We start from the raw sequence: 15593 nt of genomic DNA on the forward strand, positions 1-15593 counted from the left end.
CACATTTTTGTTTAATATTTAGTTCTTTTGTAATCTCAATACGAGTCAGAAGGTTTATGTTTAAAGTAAAGAAATATATGTTTTATTATTGAAATTTGCAATCGAGATCGGTGTCAGAAGTTTTACGGCTGGATAAAAAGTATTTGTATAAAAAAATAGCTCTACCCAAAGAGGCTCGGATAGACGGCACGCTACTCGGGTAAAGCTCCTTCTCGGTATAATGTCATACAACTCTTTTCCCCAGTTGGTGACTGGGACAGAAGTAGTATAATTGGATGGTTCTGGCGCCTCCTCCCGCGGGAAATTTGAATTCTGGCGGGAAATTTGAATTTTTGGCGGGAAATTTGAATTTTGGCGCGAGATTTGAACTTGTAAACCAAGTAAACCAAGCCACGTGTTTTTTTAGACAGCTGTCTTCTTGACGAACCCTAACCTCACATTGAAGGACAATAGAGCGTCGCTAACCTCACTGCTGCCATCTTTACGGTGATAAACCTCAAGGCTACCACCTTATGCATGTTATAGCGCGGAATTTAAAATCCAACAACAGAACGTCGCTAACCTCACTCTTGCCATCTTGATGGGCTTAAACCTTACTGTTGCTACCTTGGTTATACGCTTTTGTGTTAGTTTACTGTTAATCGCTAAGCTGTTCGCATCATCGAAGTAGAGAGTAACAAATGTCAAGTAGATTTAAAGAAGAATCTGTTAGTAGAAGATAAAAGTCCGTCATGGAAAAACCCACTTCTAGGTATATTTGCGAAGAGTGTGGAAAAGCATTTTCCCGAAGCTATCACAGGAGACGTCATGAGATATCATGTAGGACAATTTTTCAATGCAAACATTGTAGAAGAGAGTTCAAGAACGCATACAACGCTCAACGTCATGAAGCCGCGTGTAATGTAGCTTCATCGGGAACAAAATACAACGAGCTCAACCATATTCAAGGGAACACTGATTTATGTTTAAAAAGTACACCTCTGCGAGAGATTTTTAATTCTCCCTTGTTGTCTAGACCTGCTGCGAGTTCTGTTACTAAGCACAAACTTCAAGATAAAGAGAGGCAAGATCATGATTATGATAATAAGGATAAAGATGTTGATCAAAACAGTAGTAAAGGGAAAGTAGAAGAAGAAGAAGAAAATTCATTGCCATTACAGCTTGATGATTTTACTTCATTTCCTAAGCCTACTACACGTTCTGTCGCAGTGCAAACATCTCAAGAAGAGATGCAAGGTAAAGAAGAAGGAAATTTCAACGCTTCATCGCTATCGAAACAAGTTCAGTTTGTACCTAGAAACGCTACTGCTGAAGCACGTATTACATCAAAACAAGTCCCTACACATCAACTGTCTGCATATAGACTCCAAGTTCACAACAAGCCTCTGTTACCCTATGTAGATATAAGGTACTGTAAAGACCCCAACGTACTCGTAAAACGTTTACAACTGCTAAGAGCCTATCATGATGCTGGTTACACACAGTACAAAGAAGATATTTTTGAAATAGAGCATGAATTACGTCGTGTAGGTATTATTAAGTAAGCGCTTACCCTCACCTAAGTCATCCATCTGTAGTATATAGTCGATCGAGTAGCTATATTCGTATAGATTATTTCCCAACATTCTTCCTTCCTTAGGGTGTTAACTCCGCCTCTAGTTGTAGAGCCGGTCTCAAGCCCGGATAAAGAGAGGAGAGGCACCCTAGCCCTTTAGCCCTTTAGCCCATTAGACCTTTAGCCCTTTTGCCCTTTTGCCCATTAGCCCTTTAGACCTTTTGCCCATTAGCCCTTTAGCCTATTAGCCCTACAAGGAATGTGCAGTAACCTAATCTTCTTAGAACAAAGATATCCCCTGACATGTTCTAAGCACATGTTGTATCGAGTACAGTGTTCGGTTCTACTTATTTAGCGTTCTAAACACTTCAATCAATGTTCCGATCACATGATAAAGTTAACGGCATAGAGTGCAGTGTTCGATTCTAGTCTTGTTATGTTTCTTTAGTGATTTGCAAATCTAAACATGCATAATGACGTCATCACTGCAGCACGTGCTTACTCTAGCTATCCCGATGCAGGTTTAAACTTGTTCGATAGAGCTATGCCTTGACATAAGAGGAGGCCTTAACAGCTTATGTATAGCCGCTATTGTTTAAAGATAGCTGCTGTTAAGAAAAAGCACGTAGAATTTTTCAAATTACCCGCCACCACATTTCAAAGGTATGAGGTTTAGTGCTGTAAAGATACCTGCACGATGCAAAGCTAGCTTTCTTCATCAGAGCAGCCACCATCTTGTGTGAGCACCTCTAGGCCGTATCATAAGGAGCTATGTATAGTCACCGTCTTGTCGCTGCTACCTTGCGCAAGCACCCCTAGGGCGTCTCATAAGAGCAGCAGCCATCTTGTGCAAGCGCTCTTAAGCTGTTACATAAGAAGCTATGTATAACCGCCATCTTGTAGAATTAGATAGCTGCAAATGCCAAAGGGCCTTAGTAGGGATCGAACCGTTGAACTCATCATTAGACTATGTTTTTTTCTTGTTCCTGATACTGCAAACATAGGTATCAGGTTTTGCTCTACGATGCACCGTTTTCGAGATATTTAACATTTTGCATTTAAGCCCCAAATTTAATGAATCGAACTAGCACGACGCGTTAGTCTCTAAGCTGGCTTTCTTCATAAGAGCAGCAGCCATCTTGCGCAAGCACCCTTAAGGCAGCTCATAAGGAGTCTGTTATAGCCGCCATCTTGCGTCCGCCATCTTGCGCAAGCATCCTTAGGTCGTCTCTAACCATCTTGTGCAAGGACCCTTAAGCCGCCTCATAAGAGCAACCGCCATCTTGCGCAAGCATCACTAGGGCATCTCATAAGGAGCCATGTATAACCGCCATCTTGCGCAAGCATCCCAAGGGAGTCTCATAAGAACCTATGTATAGCGGCCATCTTGCATAAGCACCTTTAAAGAGTCATGTATAGCCACCATCTTGTGCAATTAGCGCCGAGAGATGGCTGCTGTAGAATTTTTCTTTTTAAATTATCCGCCATCATATTTCAAAGGTATGTACCTAAAGAGTGTAGCACTGAGGTTTGCGATGTAAGATGGCGGATGACGCCTGACAAAAAAGCGCGTGGGTTTGTTTACTAAAAAAGAGCACGTGGAATTTTTTAATTTGCCGCCACCACATTTCAAAGGTATCTAGCTAAAGATGGCAGCTCGGTGCTCTCTTGATTAAAGATGGCGGATGACAGCTAACAGAACTTTTCAAATTGCCCGCTACTACATGTCATAAAGAGGGCAGCACGGTGCACTGTAGATTAAAGATGGCGGATGACAGCTGACGAAATTGTCCGCATGATAGCAGCACAGTGCTCTATTGATTAAAGATGGTGGATGACTGCTGTCAAAATAGCACGTGGCTTTGTTTACTAAACAAGAGCACATAGAATTTTTCAAATTGCCGCCACCACATTTCAAAGGTATCTAGCTAAAGAGGGTAGCACGGTGCTCTCTTGATTAAAGATGGCGGATGATAGCTAACAGAACTTTTCAAATTGCCCGCTACTACATGTCATAAAGAGGGCAGCACGGTGCTCTGTGGATTAAAGATGGCGGATGACAGCTGACGAAATTGCCCGCATGATAGCAGCACAGTGCTCTATTGATTAAAGATGGTGGATGACAGCTGTCAAAAAGCACGTGGCTTTGTTTCCAAACAAGAGCACATAGAATTTTTCAAATTGCCGCCACCACATTTCAAAGGCATCTAGCTAAAGAGTGCAGCACTGAGGTTTGTGATGCAAGATGGCGGATGATAGCTGTCAGAAAAAAGCACGTGAGTTTGTTTCCAAACAAGAGCACGTGGAATTTCCCGCCACCACAAAGAGGGCAGCACTACTGTGCTCAAAGATGGCTGCTGTCAAAAAGCATTTTTCAAATTATCCGCCACCACATTTCAAAGGTAAGTAGCTAAAGAGGGCAGCACTGTGCTTTATAGATTAAAGATGGTGGATGACAGCTGTCCAAAAAGCACGTGACTGTCAAAAAGCACGTGGCTTTGTTTACCACACGCTAGTTAGGTTAAGTTGGCACTACTGAGGTTCAGGCCCGTCAAGATTGCAGTACTGAGGTTAGCGATGCGTTGTTGTCTGTCAAAAAGCACGTGGCTGTCAAAAAACACGTGGCTTTGTTTACCTCGCGCTAGTTAAGTTCGTACTACGGAGGTTTAGGACCGTCAAGATGGCAGCAGTGAGGTTAGCGGTGCGTTTTTGTCTGTCAAAAAGCACGTGGCTGTCAAAAAACACGTGGCTTTGTTTACCTCACGCTAGTTAGGTTAAGTTGGCACTACTGAGGTTTAGGCCCGTCAAGATGGCAGCAGTGAGGTTAGCGATGCGTTGTTGTCGATGACAGCTGTCAAAAAGCACGTGGCTTTGTTTACAAATTCAAATCTCGCGCCAAAATTCAAATTTCCCGCCAAAAATTTAAATTTCCCGCCAGAATTCAAATTTCCCGCGGGAGGAGGCTCCAGAACCATCCAATTATACTACTGACAGAAGACTTGGAATCCAGTCCATATGCAGTCAGCCACCCATCAATTCATTCATTTATTTAGGCAGTCAGTATTTCATTCATCCACAATGGAATGTTCAAGTTTTTTAATCAATTCGCAATCAAGCACTCATCTTTTACTGTATACTTTCTCCCCAGTCAGTGGCTATCCGTGACTGGGAGAGAAAAGTGTTTATTAATTCATTCAGACACGAAAAAAATTCAGTCGTGGAAGCATCCATTCATCAATTCATAATTCATGAAGCTCTCTTCCCAGCTGGTGGCTATCCGTGACTGGGAGAGAGGACTCTGAATCCAGTCCATTCATTCGTGCACTCAGCTACTCATCCATTCATTCATTTAGGCAGGGCGCTCATAGTAGAATGTTCAAATCAGCCTATAATTTATTCACTCACCCAATCAATCATTCCTTCATTCACCAACGAATGCTCTCTCCCCAGCTAGTGGCTATCCGTGACTGGGTGAGAAATGTTATTCATTCATTCATGCACGACCACAAATCAACCATGAAATCACGAATTTACCACTTCATGCACGCATCCACTCATTCAATTCAGTCATAATGTATGTTGTAATAGTAGAATGATTCCGTAAGCTAAATATAAATTATATTTATATAATAATTTATATAATAATATTTAGTTTAGTAAGAGTTAAATAATTGTAAGAGGAGAATGTAATGCATGTATCGAACTTAATGAACTGCAATAAACGAATACTCTCTGCCCAGTTTCAGCCGATCCGGAACTAGAGGGTGAGAGTACACAAGAACCCCGTTTATGCGGATTAAGTGAGACCGGAACTGATCCGGATTATCGAAAATCCGGATAATCCGGAAAAAACCAATACATGTTATATAATTTATTAACATAAGTTGACAGTAATACCTTTCTGAATTTTTCAAAAAATATCAGAACTCTTTTCTTACATTTACGACTCTGTTTTATACACCAAAATAATGTGTAAGTTCTTTCTGTTTTACATTTGTATAGCGTTTGCGTGCAGTACGATCACGAAGACGTTTTACTAACAACAGTTCTGTCGGTGTGGTTTCATTCTAGGATTCTAAATAGGCCATCAGTTTGTCCAGCTGCATTGTTGCCACTCCTTGAGTCATTGTTTCTCCTGATGGAGCGCCGGTTTCATTTTCGAATTCACCATCAGTGAATTACTAGTGCGTTGCATTCAGATGAGCGTAGGTTCCAATCCCACCTCGGCCGTCCTGGGAATGGTTTTCCACGGTTTCCCATTCTCTGCTGCTATTTTGCTTAACGTCGCACCGACACAGATATGTCTTATGGCGACGATGGGATAGGAAAGATCTAGGAAGTGAAAGGAAGCGGCCGTGGCCTTAATTAAAGAACAGCCCCGGCATTTGCCTGGTGTGAAAATGGGAAACCACGGAAAACCATCTTCAGGGCTGCCGGCAGTGGGGCTAGAACCCACTATCTCCCGATTACTGGATACTGGCCGCACTTAAGCGACTGCACCTATCGAGCTCGGTTTTCCCATTCTCAATTCTAGGCGAATGCCGGGACGGTACCTTTAATAGACCGTTGCCGAATTACTTCCAATTCCTGTCCTTAACTATTCTTGGCGGAAGAGACATTCAAGAAGAGTCGACCCCGTAAAAGAAATACTGTACGAGTAAAAATATTTTTTTACAATTTTCGATGCAGATAAATCGGTGATTCGGATTAATGACGGCCGGATAAACAAGATTCTTGTGTATTCTATAATCTCATACCATTACCCGGGATTTCCGGGCAATCCTAGATGTACGCAGTTTTTCTGTTTCAACCGCAATATACAGATAGATAGTCAATATAATTATTTCAATTCCATCATGGGATTCTATCGGCAGTCGGGAGAATGACATGTAGGTCAAGACCTATTTTAGCAATGTTGCTGTATTACCCACATTTGGTTCAGCTATCTCATTGCTCACAAACAAGGAAGGTAAACAGTCCTCAGTGAGCAAACAGTAATTCGTGACGTTTGCCATTGGGGTCAAGCTACAAGACGGGCAGATCCTGGCCGCGATTGTGACTCATACTGGACAAATTAGCTGCGAGTAGTCTGACGAGGCATTAGCATGACAAGCCCAGTAATTAATATGGAAGAAGGCAGCCAGCATTATGTCAACTTTAAATCGCGATTCGTAAATGCTAATCGCTTTCTCTTATGAACACGTCATGAGTTGCCAACAGGTATGACTGAAAGCAATAATTAGGTACACTCTTTGCGAGGTCGTATCACTCATATCGTCGTAAAATGAGAGTCTGCACGGCCACCACATGAAGGAGAGAGACAGTAGACGGAGATAGAATAATTTTCAGTCTATTTTCCTCTAATTTCTAGCTACGAAGATCATTATGATGATTTCCAGCTAATATCGATGGACGATCTTTAACAGTTTATTTAGAGTAATTCATATACAGTCAAAACTCTTTGTCGCGACATCGCTTTTGACGACATATTGGATATAACGATGAAATATAACCCCGTCTAAATCCTATATTAACATTGTAATTAAAAAATCGCTTATTACGACATATCGTATACCACGACGTATTTGTATCACCTTTTCGGAGAAATGCATCGGCTATAACGTCCAAAGTTGATTTTTGTTTGTTGCGCGTTAGGGGATTGCTGACAACAATGTGAAATTTATTTTCAAACTCTTTTTTTTTTTTTTTTGTAGATTGTAGATTGGCCGCCTCTCTGGTGTAGTGGTTAGCGTGATTAGCTGCAACCACCGGAGGTCCAGGTTCGATTCCCGGGTCTGCCACGAAATTTGAAAAGTGGTACGAGGGCTGGAACGGGGTCCACTCAGCCTCCGGAAGTCAACTGAGTAGAGGTGGTTTCGATTCCCACCTCAGCCATCCTGGAAGTGTTTTTCCGTGGTTTCCCATTTCTCCTCCAGGCAAATGCCGGGATGGTACCTAACTTAAGGCCACGGCCGCTTCCTTCCCTCTGTCTTGTCTATCCCTTCCAATCATCCCATCTCTACGCAAGGCCCCTGTTCAGCATAGCAGGTAAGACCGCCTGGGTTAGGTACTGGTCCTCCTCCCAGCTGTATCCCCCGACCCGATGTCTGACGCTCCAGGACACTGCCCTTGAGACGGTAGAGGTGAGATCCCTCGCTGTGTCCGAGGGAAAAACCGAACCTAGAGGGTAAACAGATTAAGAAAGAAAGGAAGGTTGTAGATTTCAAATCAGTCTGTCTGTCAAATAATTATTTATTTATTGATAGTTGCTTTACGTCGCACCGACACAGATAGGTCTTATGGCGACGATGGGACAGGAAATGCCTAGGAATGGGAAGGAAGCGGCCGTGGCCTTAATTAAGGTACAGCCCCGGCATTTGCCTGGTGTGAAAATGGGAAACCACGGAAAACCATCTTCAGGGCTTCCGACAGTGCGGTTCGAACCTACTATCTCCCGAATACTGGATACTGGCCGCACTTAAGCGACTGCAGCTATCGAGCTCGGTGTCAAATAATTAAGGCAACTGGGAAAGTGTGAAAGGATCAAAAAATGCATGTTTTGTGTTTTATTGTATTAAATTCTCGTAAGTTTTCTGAACAAAATGATATGCATTTTAATATTGTTTTGTGCATATTTTGTTCTTAAAAAATTATTTAAAAGGACTGCGCGTTTCTGTAAGTTGAGTAATGCCACACCCCTTTGCACTCTGATCTAAATTTCTCCTTCCCCTGTGGTGATATTTTCTAGTGAATTTTGTTGAATTTGTTTTTATGTTGGCTAGCCTGCTGTACTCTGGGTATGCGCTCCCACGTCTTCTTTTGTTTTGTGTTGTGTGTTTGTATGAGTAAACAAGTTGGTCCATTTGAAGTTATGATAAGTTATTTTGTTGCACATTGCTTTCATCTTCACACTATAAGTGGTGTTACAAAATAGTGATAATGCCTCGAGTCGGTACTCTGTACAAAAAACGTAAATTCCAAGGGAATACACTGAAGTAAACTATTGCGAACCTCGTGTCCATTCTAACCTGCAAGAACAAAGTAGTCGAAGTGATAATGTACGCCTAAATATGCCAAGCTGTTCAAGTAGGAAACTGACATATTTGGGTGAAGAAATTGTTGACAGTGATTTTGTAAATAGTACTGGTAAGGGTAATATGCAGCTCGATTTGTTCTGGGCGATTTCCGACAAAAGAGTAGCGTTACAAAAATGTTGTAAACTTTGGGCTGGGAAGATTTGGGAGAAAGAAGTGGTATGTTCCGAGCTGTCATTGCAGAGATGGCTTGGGAAGACATCAGTAGACGAATACGTTTGAGTGGTATCTTTAAATGTAGGAAAGATCACAATATGAAGATGAAGTTGGAATTCAAGAGGACAAATTGGGGTAAATAATCGTTTATAGGAAGGGGAGTTAGAGATTGGAATAACTTACCAAGGGAGATATTCAATAAATTTCCCATTTCTTTGCAATCATTTAAGAAAAGGCTAGGAAAACAACAGATAGGGAATCTGCCACCTGAGCGACTGCCTCAAATGCAGATCAGTAGCGACTGAGATTGAATATTATTGTTAATGTACAGTTATTATCAGAATTCATTATCAATAACGCCTGTTGTAAATACTGTAAATGTGAAGACGCTTTGTTTATTACTGAAGATACTAGTGTTAGGGAAGGACTTACTCGTAACTGGTTATTAGTTGTCAGAATTGTAACATAAATAAGTCAACTAGGACTTCAGGAAAAACTTCAGATAGATATTAAAATATAAATTTAAGAATGGTGTATGGCATGCGCTGCATAGGTAAAGGGCAGAAAGCTGCAGAGAGCCTCTGTGCAATGTTAGACTTACCCCCTCCACCTAAGCATCGCTGTGAAGATGTAGCAAAAGAAGGGAAAGTGCTTAATATTGAATATAAGTCATACATAATATGGCGATTACAAAATGGGGAAACACACGTCAGAGTCACAGAGGATTTCTACAATTCGGAAGGACACAGAGGACATCTCATTTATTAGCCAAGACCGTGTGCGACATTATTGCTACTTCCTTCTTCACTTATTTTATATTTTGCTGACAAATTATGGCTGTACGTATTATGAAAACATTAGAAGAAACATTCCCCTCAGTCCCACTTCACAAATACTGTATTGCAAATACGGTACTTGTTTCACTTATGCTTTTCGAAGTTTCCGTTAATTAACCGTGCAAGTTAAAATTTGCAGATATGACATTTTGAGCAATAACCAAAAAAATCCGCTTTGTACGACTATTGTCTATAACGACCGGTAATTAGCGTATAACGACCGTTAATTAGCGGTTCCTTCTTAGTCGTTAGAACAGGTTTCGATGCCGTAAAACAAACAGCACTGGAACTACACATGTTCTGAACATCAAGATACATCATAATAACATGTAACACGATTCTAACTGCGTCGGTACAGTGTGTGTTCAAAAGGTGGTCGGAGGATCTCTGCCCACAAGTGCCCCCGGATATTCCGTGGTCCGACAGCTCTGCACTCCAATCGACTAACCGAGCAGAGGAGGGATGGCAATGGTTCTACCGTGGCTCTACGGCTCTACATTCGGGAGACGGAGAGGGACTCGTCCCCACCGTCGGCTGTCTTAAGAATGGTTTTCTGTAGTTTCCCATTCTCCTGTACTAAAGCGAACGCCAGGACAGTTCCCCTCAACTTCTCCAAACATCTCCTTCACCGTATCACATCTCCCCGGCCTGAGAGACGGCGCGGCGTTAGCGTCTAGGAGATCCGCCGTCCCCTTCAGGAACGGAATGAAAACTTTTAGTAGTAGTAGTAGTAGTAGTAGTAGTAGTAGGTTTTTTTGTTATGGCAGGGGAAAATCTTTTAAAGACACCACTCTGTGTGGGAGTTGGATTTGCACCAACTAAAAACCCCTGCCCTCTTCACTCAGCCCATTCTGGAACTGCTTGACGGCATGACATCAGAATGGGGTGATGTATATTATTAAGTTCTTTCTTTCTCTTCTTTCTCCTTCGTCCCCATAATGCTTGTTGCCATTGCCTTTACTGTGTTCCAGGCAAACGGGCTCTCTAACATAATCTGAACCAGATTCCCTGGCGTGAGTTGTCGGCCAAGTTGTTGGCAGGCTTTTCTTCGTTCTTCTTCCTATCGAACACAGTAGAAAAAGGTGTGTTCTACTGTATCCCTTTCAGAACAGTACCAACAACCATCTCCCTGCGTCTTTTCCATCTTCATGGCGTATACGCCGAATCTTCCATGTCCTGTCAGGATCTGCGACAGATAGTAATCTACCTGCCGATGTCTACATTTAAGCCAGTCTCCTATGTTGGGTATTAGCTTTTTTGTCCATTGGCCAACATCGGTTGTGCCATCCCATCGGTCTTGCCAGTCTAGTAAGAGTTGGTTCCTCGAGGCTTTCTTTTCCTCAGCAGATATAGTTGCACCCCTTTCATGCCAAAGTTTTCTCTCTGCAACGAGGAGGTCAATGGGAATACTGGCAGCTACAACTTGTAAAGCTGCTATCGAAACAGTTCGATATGCACAGGTAACTCTGAGCAGCATTTTCCTCTGTACTCTTTCCATAGCTCTTCGGTGAATCTTCCTCCTGAGTGCATTGTGCCAGATAGGTGCAGCATAAAGTAAAATGGAATATACTGCAGAGCACATAATCTGTCTCTTAACTGTTCTTGGTCCCCCGATGTTAGGCATAAGTCTGGCTAATGCCGATGCCTTCTTCTCTGCCTTTTGGGTTACTGCCTTCACATGTGCACCAAATGTGCAATTCCTGTCAATAAGAACCCCAAGGTATCGTACAGACTTTCCTGGGATAATCACTGTATCATTTAATAAGAAACGGACATTTTTCCAATTCCTGGAACCTTTCAAAATTACAGCCTCAGTCTTATGTGGAGCCAATCTCAACTTATTATTTACCATCCAAAGGTTAACTCGTCTCAGTGATTCATTTACTCGGAAGGTCAGTTCTTCTACATTCTCTGCTATTGCCACTATTGCAAGGTCATCTGCATAACCAATAGATGTTGTCCCTTTTGTCAGCTGCAGGCGTAAGACACCATCATATAGAATGTTCCACAAGGTGGGTCCTAGGACAGATCCCTGTGGAACGCCAGCACTCATTTCAAGATCTTCTAAATCATGAAATCGTATTCTTCGTCCTTTGAAGTACTTAACGATTATTTGTTGTAGATACTGAGAAATGTTCATCCTACGAAGTTCTCTCAAAATAATGCTCCAAGAAGCAGTGTTAAAAGCATTTTTGACATCTAGCGTTATCAAGGCAGCCCATTTCTCACTGCTTTCTGCCTGTATTTGAATCACCCTCTCAATAGCTTGGGTTGTGGTTCTACCCTTTCTAAATCCAAACTGGTTCGAAGAAAGTCCTCCCTGTTGTTCAAGTTCTTTCTCCAGTCAAGTTTTAATCAATCCTTCGTAAAGTTTGCTCAAGGTGTTTAATAAGCACAGTGGCCTGTATGCTGATGGATCTAATGATAGTTTCCCTGCCTTCAATAACAGCACTAGCTTGGCTACTTTCCACTCATCGGGGAATTCACGCTTTTTTAATAAATCATTGAAGACTGATAAGATCCAACCAGGTGCCACCTCAACTGCATACTTGATGGCTTCTGGTGGGATTCCATCTACACCTGGTGCCTTACCAGTCTTCATATTGCGTGCTACCTCTTGTAAATCAACCACAGTGAACGGTTCTGCAACACAAAAATCTGATTCCGTTTCAAGTCTGTCATTAGTACAAGGGAACAACTCCATTGCTATGGCTTTCCTTCTATCAGCTGGGAGCTGAACTGGTATCCTGTTGATTATTCGACCGGTCACTATCTTATATCCCGCTCCCCAGATATCACTGTCTAGATCTTCGCATAGCTTTTGCCAGAGATTTCTCTTAGAATCCTTTATTAGCTTCATTAGTTGCCTCTTTGATGCCTTATAGTCAGCTTCTAATGGTATTAAGTTGACCTGGCTGATTTTTTTCCTAGATCTTGTAAGAATTCGTCTCTTGCGATTGCAGTCTTTCCTTTGCATGTCTATTTCATTGTTCCACCAGTAAGGGACTCGTGTTTTATGTTTTGTTGATCCCCTCAATCGGCTGGTCCTACAAGCATCTTTAAGAGCAGTAGTTACATCTTTTAGAGTATGTTGCACTGTATCTACAGTTTGTGACATCCACTCGATTGCAATTTTAAAGGTTTCCCAATTATAGTTCCACACCGTTTTCGTGATATCATTAAGCTTCTTCGATCCCTTAACTTGAAAGTAAATAAAACGATGGTCGCTGAGAGATTCATCTTCCATAACTTCCCAGTCAACAATGAATGATGCTATACCCTGCGTTGAGCAGGTGACGTCTATGAAAGACTCTGAGTTCCTTCTGGAAAAAGTTGGTAAGATTCCAGTGTTATGAACCACCAAGTCTAGGGTTGCTATCCATTCTGCCCAATATTCTCCCCTACGATCTGCAGTTGGTGCGCCCCACAGAGGCGACTTGACATTTAGGTCTCCGAGAATGATAGATTCAATACCTGACGCCATGCAGTCCTGAACTATTGCATCTACTTCAGCTTTGAAAATATCAAAAGGGATGTTAGGAGAGATATAGCAACAATAAATCTGATATTGCTGAAGTTGAATACACAAGTATCCTTCTTCTGCCCTTATGCTTAGCACCTCCAACTTATCATTTAAAAAATATGCAGCTACATCACATCTTTTGTCCGTGAACCAACCACCTTAGGCTACTCGCCTTCTGCTTGGCTCGCTAACAAGCACTAAGTCTACTTTCTTTTCCAAGGCTGTCGCATACATGATGTCATGACTGTCGGATTTCCTCATGAGATTCGCCTGCTGTATGTCCATTATTGGTCGTTTAAATTCAACTTCCTTGCCTCTAATATTAGCTTCCTGTAAGTAGGGCATTTCATTTGATCTGAGCGGTGGCCCTCCACTTGGCACATGGTGCAAAACGAAATGTTCCCACAATCCTTTGCCAAATGGCCTTCTTGTCCACAATTTAGACAGCTCCGTGACCGGTCATCCTTAACGTCGCAGTGTGGCGCTTTATGTCCAAATCCAAGACATTTAAAACACCTTGCAACTGTAACTTTTTCCTTCACCATACAGGTTGCCCATCCCACATTTATTTTCATTTTCTTTAACAGTATTTTCGATGGTTCCGTTGGCAATATTACGGTAGCGTTCAGATTTCCGAACCTCCCCGGTCTTACGGACGTAATATTGATCTGAGATTCTTCGACAGCAGCTTCTAAGGAGAGTGCTGCTCTGAGATAGTTTTCATTTAAATCCGGATCCATACCGTACACTAGAATTGTTGTCTCCTTCCTTTTTGTTGAAACCTCTATTTCCTTGACGTTTTTAGTTATCTCACGTTGTAATACGTCAGCCTTTCCTTTGCCTTCTACAGTAAGTATAAGGTCATCCTTTGCTGTTTTCCTTATTCGTTTTATTTTAACGCCAATTTTTTCGATGTTTACTCCTTCCTTTACTGTTTTAAGCAATTCGGCGTACGTTTTTCCCGCAGCTTTGCACGTAACTGTTTCCTGAGTATTGTCACTTAAGGATTTCTTTTTCGATGTTAATCCCACAGAAACAGCCTGTTTTACCTGCGTTTTACCCGATTCCAAGCACCCTATTTCAATATCACTCTTACGAAACATCCATTCCAAGATTTTCCTTATATAATTCCGATCAAGGGTATCCGGGATAGTTATCAGCACCTTCTTTCTTGCATGAGTCTCAATTATCTCTCTCCAGTGGGTGAGACATGAATACAGGCTCTGCAGGTCATTTACTCCATCTTGATTAAATGAATATGGTATTACATATACATATCGCAGCTTCTCCCGCTCTCCTCCTCGACTCGTGTAGGTTTGCGTAACAGTGCGCAGGAATTCCGTCTTACCTTCCTCCAGATTAGAGTTCAGCAAGTCAGAGATTTCTGTATGCATATTCTTCATGCTTCTCATAATTCCATCCTCCTCTGTAAGATGTTTGGGATTTACAACCATTGATATATCCCAATCAGTCAATTTCCCTATATTTCCGGAGATGACGTGCGTGTTACTGTAAACACAGTCAGGCCATTCCTTATCCAATAGCTTCGCAAACTCGTCAAAGCACGTAGCTTCCAAAAGGGTCTGCTCTATATCTAGCACTCTGTCACTGAATTGCGCCTGTGTCCCAACATCACGGGTTATTTTCTTACTGGAGGTAGTGCCCTGTTCCAAATCACTCCTAGCCTTTGGATCTTCATTCACATCAAATTGTTCCCATTCCCACGAACGACTACGGATTATTTCTACCATTTGTCCCATTTCTTTAATACCTTTCTTTATCTCCGCTTTGGTATTGGGAGTCATCTTAACTAATGCTAATAAGTCTTCACTATGCTTGACTAACTTATCAATTTCAAGTCGCATCTCTTCTAATCCTACTCTTTGGTTTATAGTCTTCGTACTCTGTAGTTCCATGGTTACATCCAGCTCCTCATCCGACATAGTATCTCTTTGGTTTTCTACGTCTATTTCAACCTCTTTGGATTTGAAATTTCTATTCTCAGTACCTCTACTCTCTTTTCTCTTTGAAAACATAACCTTAAATCATTTAAAGCAATATAAATGGCCTATTTACCTTGTCAGAAAAGGGATGCCTCTTTAGCTCATCAAAGAGACATAATACCGCGTTCTGAAGGGCAGCAATTCCACTTATAATCGCAATATATTTTAACCATACACAGCCTGTAAAACACCACTTAATTAAGCAAATACGCGGAGCACTAAACAACACCAGCCATTCAGTAGTAGTAGTAGTAGTAGTAGTAGTAGTAGTAGTAGTAGTAGTAGTAGTAGTAGTAGTAGTAGTAGTAGTAGTAGTAGTAGTAGTAGTAGTAGTAGTAGTAGTAGTAGTAGTAGTAGTAGTAGTAGTAGTAGTAGTAGTAGTAGTAGTAGTAGTAGTAGTAGTAGTAGTAGTAGTAGTAGTAGTAG

General features: G+C 41.8%; 1 protein-coding gene across 3 annotated transcripts in view; it reads right to left on the reverse strand.

Moving 5' to 3' along the window:
- Positions 1-15593, reverse strand: part of LOC136871659 (high affinity cAMP-specific and IBMX-insensitive 3',5'-cyclic phosphodiesterase 8) — a 1461726-nt gene that overhangs the window by 1181348 nt on the left and 264785 nt on the right. The gene's annotated exons all lie outside the window — the stretch shown is intronic.

This window comes from Anabrus simplex, chromosome 4, assembly GCF_040414725.1.
Source record: "Anabrus simplex isolate iqAnaSimp1 chromosome 4, ASM4041472v1, whole genome shotgun sequence".
NCBI classification, from domain to species: Eukaryota; Metazoa; Arthropoda; class Insecta; order Orthoptera; family Tettigoniidae; genus Anabrus; species Anabrus simplex.